Genomic DNA, 11,443 nt, shown 5'->3' with positions numbered 1-11,443 from the left:
GAGTCATAGGCAGAGTGTACAGGACTTCTTGTCGATTGAAATTTGTTTCCCGGATGCTATTATGCTGTTCTGTCTCCCCCAACCTGCTGCCATGCAAACAATAGTATAAAGAATTGCCAGTTAATGTGGGTCAGGAGTATATTCAGATTTGCTTTTAAGACGTACATGCTCGTCAAACACATTTTAGTCTTGAAGTAGAATGTACCACCACCACTACACAGATATGACATTTATCTTCTGCTTATTTTTTTTTTTGAATGTATGAATTTCGTCTCCTGCGTGGCGCTGAAAACGATCCAATATTAGACATCAACAGTACACACAAACTGTAACAGCACCCTCAGCACAGGAAGCTCAGCCTTCCGATGACAGGAAGCAGCCCTCGCCATGGAGACAGCAGTCTGAGTCGCTGTCCTGCAGGTCACACACGAGCACACACATACACACACACAATCTGATGCCATCTATGGAGGAGGCAGCGAGTTAGAAATCTAAAGAGTCAGGAAAGAACTGATGCACAAATCCCTTCCCTGTTTATACAGACCATAACCTTTAACCACTGGAAAGCACACACACACACTTTCACTCATACACACTCTCAACCCTGTGGTCAACACAGCACTTTAAATAGATAGAGGAAGCACAAAGCCTCTGTCATTCCATGAAGAGTTGAAGACCACTCCTGTCTTATTGTCTTTTGATCTTTCCTCTGTTAATCCCCACTTATTTTCAGTACATTTCATACTGACTCAGGCTTTGTGATAAGAGAGTTCACAAAGCCTCCTTTGTGATTTCGTGCCCATCATGAATTACTCAGAAGTGGATTATTTAATATGTAAATTATTTTTGCTTCAAGATTATTATTTTTGTATTAGGAGTATTAGGGGTACATATCCTGTATGCTGGTGGGGACAAAAAATTGTAACATGGCAGCTATTGTGTATTATCATTAACTTCAAGTTCATGCTGAAAATGAATATTGTTCTTTCACAATCAAACATTGCATAAAGACAAAACTCTAACACTATCCAGTACAGGATTTACAGTAATGCAAATATATCATCATTAAGTGGAATGTGATCATTGTGATGCTGCAGCCTCTGTGATTTCTGTTTTAACAGAAAGTTTCATTCTTGCTTTTTCCAGCTGCCGCTGCTGCTGCTGTTGTTGCTTGCAGAATTTCTAATGAAGCAGAAGTGATCACATCAAGCCTCCAAATTAGCGTAAATTAGAGCATGAATAACACAAGCTACAATTCAGTCAGTGTGTTTTAGTTTGCAAAATATGTTCAATGAAAGAGTTTCACATCTTATCACAGAATGTAAACACAACATGCCACAAGCGTCCAACCCGCAAACAGCTGCACGTTCATGACCCTCTCCGATATGTGTGTGTGTGCATTTGTATTATAGGAACCTTAGTCACTGTTCATTCATACGCATTAAAGGGCGTACACACATCACTTCCTCCAGTATGTTTAGACTCTGGCTCCACGCTGCTCTAAACCTTACACACACTTTCCTCATACTCCCCCGTCAAAACCAAAACATTTACCACCCCTCCCTCTTTACCTCCCACCCTCTTTTTCACTAAACCCTCCTCCCTTCCACCTTTATACAGTATTTGTACATAAACAGTAAATAATGTCACCTACAGTAATGACATCAACGCTGTTCTTTGAGTGTTTTGGGAGGCTGTGTGCGACGTGACAACTTGTATGTGGTTACAGAGATTAGTTAATAATTTATTGGATGCCCAGGAGGAGAGGCCATGATTTGGACACACATGCCCATCAAATCTCTCACACCCACCTAAACGGTCTTGCAAAAAATACACAAACAGTCAAACACGTGAAAAAACATAGGAAAATACTGGAGCCCCGAAACACAATACCAGAATATACCAGAAGTAACTGCGCAACCAACCAGTTCAACGCACGTGAAAGTTTTTGTTATTGTGCAACCCAGCCAATCAGAACAGACCAGTGGAGGGGAGTCTGCAGGTCAGTCAGAGGAAATAAGGTCAATTGATTGAAATCCTTGTGTGAAAAACATCTTTAATGCTGTGTCTGTTAGTGGATGAAATGTGGACACTGCAGAAAGCAGCAGGTTAAGGACCCGATGAGACAGGGTTATATAAGTGCATCAGGTCTCTCTTTGGAACGAAATATCACATGATGTGTGTTTCTAACTGAGTTACCTATAAACTTAAACATAAAAAAGCTGCACAGAGGTTGTAACACTGATGCCTGCAGTCATATGTAGCAAGATATACATTTTAATACTGTGGATCAATTCAGATTGATTCCACAATTTTCTAACTAGAAACAGTAAGTTGACCTTTTCTTTTTCCTTCTTTTCCCTCTCTGAAATTGTCTTTTATTCACTCAGTCATACACACACAGTTATACATACACACACACACAACATCCCACCATTATGCATACCAAAGCCACCAGTCAAATGAGAACCAAAACAATCAGACACACAGAGCTTTGTTCATTTTCGGCCTCCCACAGAAAAGATGTGTACAGAATGACTACACCGCATCAAACCACAAAGGCAGGAGAGTGGGCTTCAACCGATCGCATGGTGCAATATGAAAAAGCAGGACAGATAAGAACACTGTATGTATTTTCACTGCTGGTTTTCTGTTGCTGATTTACTGGATATATGACTGATTATGTTTGTACTGCAAGCTACTGATATCCTACATATCAGAATCAGGAATACTTTATTGATCCCTGAGGAGAAATTGGGTCATGTTACAGCTGCTCACATCCTAGAAGGGAAATATATAAAAGTATAGAGAAATTATAAGAAAAATAGAAAATTAGAAAGATAAGAAATATGTAAAATATGTGATTTATACTACAATGTAAAAAATGAGGCTGAGAAATGGGATCTATAAATGTGTTAAAAGCAAGAATAGTATAACTAAATACATATTAGATGAAATATACAGTATAAATGCAGTATGAAAAGAAATATACACCAGAATATTGAACTATTGCACAAAATTATTGTACTGTTAACTCAGTATTGCACAGTTGAAAATATAAATGATAAATTATGGGGTTATAAAGCTACTGGCGGGGTGAAATTAGTCCAAGTGTCTGACACTCTGATGGAGTCAAACATTTATACAGCAAAATAAATTAATGCAAAAACAAGACTTAAAGCCCCTAAAAACTACAACACTACGACACTGAATATTCATGACTAAATAAGCAACAATCAAATCTAAAGTTTGCAGGACATACAACATACCAGCAGGATTTGTGACATCACAAGTTTGGTGCCAGTCGGGGTCCAGTATGCAACTTCCACGAGTGTGATGTGGAAACTTGAAGCCTCCAGTGCACAAACACTGAGGATTCTTTACAACAAAGGAGGAGACATCTTGTGTCCAGTAGTTAAACTTTTGAAATGAAAAAAATATTTGTATATTCATCAATTCTGAGTTTTTAACTAGGTAATAGAACTTTTCTTGTGTAAAAACAAAATCACACACAAATTATTACTGAAAGCAGAGTATTTTACATGTATTTAAGACATGTCTGGAGGGGATCTTTAAATGAAAGCAATTTTAAAGGAATTTTGGCAGAAAGTAGTGCATTTATATAAGACCCCATCACTCATTGTAAGAAGTTAATTGGGAAAATGGGTTTTCAATGCCTTTAAATGCTCGTTAAACCCAACATTATACAAAACAAACAATATATTTACAATATTACTGTTCTCAAAGCATTTAGAAAGGCAAAGATGTAATGTAATTAAACTGGCATGAGACCATGAATTTTGAAAGCTTAATTCATTACAATATGTCCAGTATAGTTGTGGGGATCAGCTTTGGCTGACCAGCTGACTCAATGGCAACAACATTTCACAATATGCAGAGAAAAAAAAAAGGTAAAATGACACACAGGTTTAATTTTCCCTGGCTTTGAAGACATCATGGGAAATCTCAAATATCATATCAAATGCACTTAGAATAGGTAATATAAAAGAGTTAATCCTACATAAACCAATCCAGTTTCAGCCTAGAATATACACAGTCTTCCTGTTGGTCTACAGGCCATGCAGTGGTTATTTTGAATGTCACATCACACATTGTTGATTAAATTTATTTCAGTGGGAAGCTATAGAACAAATGCTGTTGACTCACTGTTTTCTTTTTGCTCAACATCCATCACTCACATCCATCTTTTCCTTTTGTGTACAACTCTTTTCTCAGAAGTGCGTGAATCTTCAGCCCACTCATCCCTCTGTCTTTCCCACTTTCTTTCTCCCTGCCTGCCTGCCTGCCTGCCTTCCTTCCTCTTCCTCCCCTCATCTCCCTGTTGCATCCTGAGCACAGCATCCCAGTAGGCCAAAAGATGGTTGGCCTTCGGGTGTTGTGAGGCCCTGCTGTGCATTTACACAACCCTCTTTCTTTATGTGTCTCTCTCTCCCTCCCTCTCTCTCTCTATTTAATCCCACAGTTGGTTTCGGTGGCACAACTGACAGCACCCTAGGACAAGTGCTCTACTTCCTTTTCAAGCACTCCTCAAACAGTGGGTTACGCAATACACTCACACACACACGGGACAAATACACACACCCACTTTTCTTGTTCTTAATGCTAAATCATTCAATTAGCTAAGAGGTGGGAAGGAGAGGAGAGGAGAAAACTTTAAAATCTTGAGTGTCTCTATGTAACATTTAATATTCATGACTAAATAAACAACAATCAAACCTAAAGCTCAGAAAATAAACTTCCTAATCTGCTTCACGAGGACTGTGAGGATGTGGTTTGATAAGATTTGATAAACAGTCCGAAAAAATCCAACCCCACAACTGTCACCAGGATTCCCAACTGATCTCTCCTCACATGAATCTCTACTCTCTAATGTGAAATAAACAAAACTGTAAATGAAAATTCTGTGTTCATATAAGTCCACATTCCTCATAATGAAAAGCTGATTGAGAAAATATGTTTTCAGATGCTTTAATCCCCTCCAGAATTGTTGCATGTTGGACCATATTGGCTTTCGAACTTGTGATGTCACAAATCACGCTCGTAGGTACACATACACTTCTTAAAGTCTGATTTAATGTGAGCATTGAAAAACATTCCCCCCCTCAGCAGATAAATGTGGAAACAGTTGTCTAGTTTCAAACTCTGCACAATCTGCAAAGTGAAAGTCAAACATCCAGGTGCAGTAACAATAAGGATAACCCATTTTTGAGTGGAGGGGGACTTTCATACTGTACTGTAATGATCTGCTGTGGCTCTCTCTGAGCTCATGTACACAGGAGGGGATTTTTGGAGGGGAGTTTGATTTGATATTTCCATTGAACCTCCATTTTCAATGAGTTTTAAGAGTTTTGCCAGTGACTGAGAGGAACTGGGACTCAATCCCAAAGAAATTGATGAATTCAGAAGAAGCTAACAAAATGCACGAATGTGTCTGACTCTGAGAAAGTAGGAAAAATAAAATATGAAAAATATCATTGAGAACTCTTAACAGACTTTTGTATTGGCAGCATAAGAAACTATTGTTTTCCTGTGGTTTAGCAGCTCTTCAGTGAGTACGGAACTTGCGGGATACTTTACGTAAGAGGACAACCAGCTTTGATCATATCAGAATTGAAACTCCAGCCAGTGTGCACAGGACACAAGGAGGCTCATTGTCCACCAACAAAGCCGGTCACAATTGTGACGACATATGACTAATTAAAGTGAAATTAAATCGAATAATTGTATTGTCCCCTGGGTGTGCTTAGTCGTAAACTGGGCGTGAATGTGTGTGTATTTGCGTGAGTGTGTTTCATCATAGACGAGGGCAAGGCGGCAGAAGAATCCCCGGAAAGTGTCCCTTTCTCTGAGTCAGGAAATGGACTGGGACAAGGCCCTATTGTCACGAATAGCCTGAACGAGCTGCTAAGGAGTGTGTCTGTGTGTGTGTGTGTGTGCGGGGTCAATGCACTTCTAAAATAACAGTACAGGACTGATGGCGCAGACCAGCTGAATTGCTCTTGCACTAATTTCATGAGTAAATATTAGGTGTGTTATGAAACAATACAGACTACATTTTAGGTCATGCAATGGGTGGAAGGATAGATGGACTGAATGAGGAATGGATAATAACAGATATATGGACGATAATATGCAGCTGGGATAATTACAGTATAATCTTTAATCTTAGGATTTCCTATGTGTTTATTTTGCTATGTCACTTATGTGACAGGGCATTAATGTTGTCAGACACAGCCATGTTTGACTGTTGATCATGGACAGGAAGCTAATGTAAACAGACAGAGAGGTCACATGGCGCCGTATTTGTCAAGTGCCAGGAAGGGTCAGCCGCTTCATGTGTAGTTATAGGCGTGTGTTTGATCTTTTGTGGCTGCGTTCCCAGTGGTGGTGTGTCACAAGCAAACCAATAAAATGGCAGGAAAAGGTACAAGCCCTAACAACAAAAGACGAGTGGGGTGAAGAGACGTACGTTCAAGTAGGGGAGGTATGTAAAAAAAAAAAAAAAAGAGAGACAGATGTTGTAAAGAGAAGAAGAGGGGGGTTAATGGGAGACAGACAGATAAGAGCTACTATACCTGAGATAGGAAAAGACATGAAGAGCAAATGTAGGTTGGTTCGCTGGAGAACTTTTTATTTTGATCTTTGCAAACCCCTGTTAGATAGCACTTTATTTTACAGATAACAAACACTGTAAGGAGTTGTTCATGTGTGTAATTTTATATAATTTAATATGATTGTACCTATCATTCATTAACTGCTTATACACCATATATGGATGCTTCATGGGAAAGGTTGGATTTATTCACAAAAATATAAATAAACACTTTACAATGTCCAAATACTGTATATTCTTACAATAGTGGGTTATAAGCAATAAATCGTGAATTGTAGATATGTTTCTATATCCTGCTTATGAATGCTAATTACATGTGCTAAAGTAAATCTGTCACTTACAACCCCCATATAAGCACATCTGCAAATCCAGCTTCCAGTGTGTGCAGCTCTTTATCCCTTTTTTTCTACAAAGTTTCTTTTTCTGACATTTTTCCATTCTCCCAAAACAGTTTTCTTTTCATACACTAACCCGAAGAGTGGGAGGACTGGCAATCGGCTCAGGCTATAAACTGAATTGTTTGAGAGACATTAGGTTTTGTATTCTCCTGTGTATATGCATATTTCTGTGCATATGTGTTTGTGCAGACAAATGCTCACCTGGACAATGTCCTGAGTAATCAGAGGCCAAACTGGGCCATCTGGTCTTACAGCCAGAAACTGACTAGTCAGCATTAAGTAGGCAGCTCTCCCTCTCTCTTTCTGTCTCCATCTCTCTTCTTCTCTCCCCTCTCCCCCCTTGTGCACACACACACACACACACATGCACCCACGCACTGACAGACAGGCCTTGTCTCTGTGCAGTCTCAGCGGAGCTCTGATGGCCTTTGTGAGGCAGCCATGCTGGAGGCGACAGGCCCGGCACAATGTTCCACCATGACATGTTGGCTTCGTTATGTTTTACATTCAGAGGAGGATTTGGTGTCATCCTCCGCCCCCCCGCGTGGAAAATGAAATCAAGCTTCATGAGCCTTTTCCAGTGAGACACTAACGCCATGAGGTATATTTTTAAAGAATGCAGCAGAATAGCACAGCTTGTGACATTGTAAGGATAAATGTCTTTTCTGGTCATGACGTTTTTGTGTGCGAGATCTGCTGCCTGGTTTGTAAGACATGAAAAATAATGGTTTGGATCAGTATTGGGTTGCACTTGAGTTGCGTAAAGTTCTTCCTAAATTATTAGCAACTACTAGCTCGTTTTACTAAATTGGGTTGCAACATTAAAACTTAATAGATGACTTAAATAGTAAAGACTTAAAGACTCATGTGTCAGTTGGTAGGAAACATCTGCAGCACCGTTTAATCAACCGTAGCATAACAAGCCAAAAATAACAGATTTAAGGGGCCAAGTGATATATTAAATTAAAGGCTCACGTTAGGTTTCAACATCGGCAAGGACAGTTTTTGTCAGGTGGCCGATACGCACATTTGTGTGTGCACTTGCTCACATGCGTGCACATACTCAGAGACCTTGATTCTACAAAACCACTGCTGTATGCAATATGTATTTGTTTATATAACTTTTTTTGTCAAAGGGAATTTTTATATTTTATTTTTTTTGGTGTACATCTTTTCTCATCATGATTACGCTGTGTAACCTACCTGTGGACTTTTCTCTACCATCTGAGCATGATTACAACAAAGCAAAAAAAGAAGAGAGAGAGAAAACAACAACAACAGTGAAACTAGCTAACAAAAATTTAAAAAATATAATAATAACATATCGTTAATTGAGTTCTGATATTTTTTTATGTTTTTATGTCATGCTCAAATCACATAAAATAAATATAGCTAATTATAAATCTTATGAAATATCCCATAGAAAGTAATGAATGATACCAGAGGGATCATAAATTATACACTGTCAGTCACAATCACACACTACACTGATTCTAATATCATGAATGTACATCTGACACTTACATATATATAATATTTAAAATTGAGATATGATATGATACAATGATATGATTTCACACTACTTTATACAACAGTTACAATAGCTAGTTTAGCTGTAAATATTTAGTAACAACTAATCTATATGCAACGACTTGTTTGTTTGTGTGGTGCAAACTGTTTTAACAGTGATGCGTTCATCTCCACTTAGTAAATACTTAAGTTATAACTTGGCTTATTCAATTTACATACTTATTAAGATCTAAAAAAGAGAAATCTAAATCTCAAAACATCTGCAAATCAGTTTTTTAAAAAAAAGTATTTTTTTCAAAATCTAATTATGCTTCATTAACGAGCAACTCTCTAACATCTATTCACCTTTGAAGATTAAATGACTCCCAGTGAAGACACTTCTGAATCGAATACACTCAACTGAAAGGTCATTTGTCTGCTCCTATTCAAACTCTTTAATTAAGGCTCAATAAATCTAGGCCAATCAGCCACCCAGGGTTATGATCTGAGCAATGAACAGATTCAACTAGATTTGAAATGCAAAGATGAGTCACACTGATTAATACAGAGCATGAAAAGGAGACCATGAACAGCAGAGGCTATTATTATTTGCAGGGTTCAAAAGGCTTTGATAAGTCTATGTGACCCATTCAAGCACAGCTATAAAACACACCAAAAATACTATCATACAATGTAACAGGTCATTTATATCCTTTAAACAACATGTATAATAGTTAAAAGGATAGGTTCTTTTCAATAGATTTTCAATAGTTTTTTTTTTCTGTCTTAAAACATGTTAATTCCTCAGGCCACTAAGCTTCAAATGCAAGTGATGGGGAACATTCTGCGCAAAAATGTAGTCTTAGGTTTTATCTGAAGTTAATATGAAGCTTTAGATGTCTGAGTTTGCCAAACCAAGTGAGTATCTTCCAACATAAGTCTTTTTAATTCAAAATTCCCTCCTTTTGATACTATTTCTCCACCACAGCTCAGCATGGAAACACAAAGAGGACACTAAGAGACTTTGGAAGAGGGTTATTTGACTAATATTAACTTCTGTTTTGGTATACATTTTGCACAAAATGAGAACTGTGCACCTGATTTTTTTGTACCTGACTATTGTTTTAAGACAGATGTGAAAAATTATGAGCTTTCCTTTAAACCATATTGAAGAGCAAGGCATATAGAGATTATGTAAAAGACATCCATCATTATGTCAAAAATTGAATATGAGTAATCTAGGTCAGACTGTCCCACACTAAGCACACACTCACATAGTTGCACTCCAGATGAGTGATTACCTGCAATGCGGCCTACATTTAATGACAACATGTTCAGTATTTTGTTCCCCGCTGCCAACTGAGAGCTGTTTGGGAGGCACGATGACCTTTCATTTTGCTGCCTACACTGTGCATGTCCTTCAGCTGGAGGGCTGCGTGTGTAGACAAACAACCTGAACAAATCTGACAAAGATCTCAATCATTTTTCAGAAGGCTGTACTAAATATTATATTGGTCCCTATAAAAAGTTTGTTTTTTGTTTGTTTGTTTTTGGTTTTCTTCAGATCAGCAGAACATCTCATAGGTTGGGATTTAAAAATGTGGCAGCCCTTCTCACTTAGAATATATACCCTTTAATTAGTTTTTATATTATTTAAAACTACTTAATTGTGTGTATGTCTTTGACTGTTTTGCACCACAACACCAAGGCAAGTTCCTTGTGCAAACCTGCATGGTAATAAACCTAATTCTGATAAGTGTATCACTTATAATGACACTTTGACAGTCCTTAGTGGCGCCTCCCAGATTAACTACAGTACCTACAGCTAATGTTCAACAAATAGGTTTACAGGTCAGGCATGTCAACAATCTGTATGTTAAATATATTCACACCCAAAGCAACAACAGTCATCTTACTATTAGTCAGTAAAGGATTTTCAAAATGCTCCTATATCACATAAACTCTTTTGTGTCCCTTCTTTTTCTGGACTCTCCTAGTATTTCAGACTGAGCTTTATATCAATAAACGCCCTCGTGTAAACATCTAAGATTTCAGTGCTGACCTGGTTTCTCTATATTGTTTGCTCTGCAGCGGCTGACCCCAAGCTTTTGTGTCCTCTTGCATCCGTTACATGATGCTATGCAAACGATGGGAACAGCTTCAGCACGGTGACAGTGCTGTAAACAAACAACAAGCAAAGAACTATGAGAAAGTCATCCTTGATCAGTGGTACATTAGTTTTTCTTGGAACCAAAATGTATACCAACCCAACCCCAGCAACATCAGAGGACAGTTTAATACGCTCAGAGCTTCCTGTACCTGTTCCTGTATTATGCTAGTGAGAGAATGAGTTACTAACTAGCTCATACTAAATGGCTATGGAGAATTCCTAACGGCAAAATATTAGAAAGATAATAAGCGAGGAATCACTTCAAGATAGAGGAACTATTTATTCCAGCATGAATCATTGCTGCCTGAGGACCTGAAAGGCAATGCCTAAGAGTATGCTCCGTATGGCAATATTTAAACAATGTGCTACATATTTTTACCCTCACAACAGCCTGGATCAGTGACAATCTTTTAGTTTCCTGCTTATTTTTCAATAACTTCCTGAAGCCGAAATATGCCATAGTAAAAGGGGACTGGCAACATTTCAAATGCAATACAAGACCCAAAACTTTGCACATTGTTGTCATGATTTTATGACCCAGGGCTTCCTGACACGTTTGCACTGTGCTCCAATTTTACACCAAACAAAATCATCATCCCTTTGCTCTTTACTCTGTTTGTCCACACTGGTATAATTTGGCACGAAACATGCAGGACTGAGGAGCATCAGCCTACAACAGGAAGTGGACTGCCTCACTCTAATTGTTTGAAGTGTGGAAGCATGAGTCCTTGG

This window comes from Thunnus thynnus, chromosome 18 (genome assembly GCF_963924715.1).
Source record: "Thunnus thynnus chromosome 18, fThuThy2.1, whole genome shotgun sequence".
Lineage (NCBI taxonomy): Eukaryota > Metazoa > Chordata > Actinopteri > Scombriformes > Scombridae > Thunnus > Thunnus thynnus.
Note: the sequence above shows the minus strand (reverse complement) of the source record.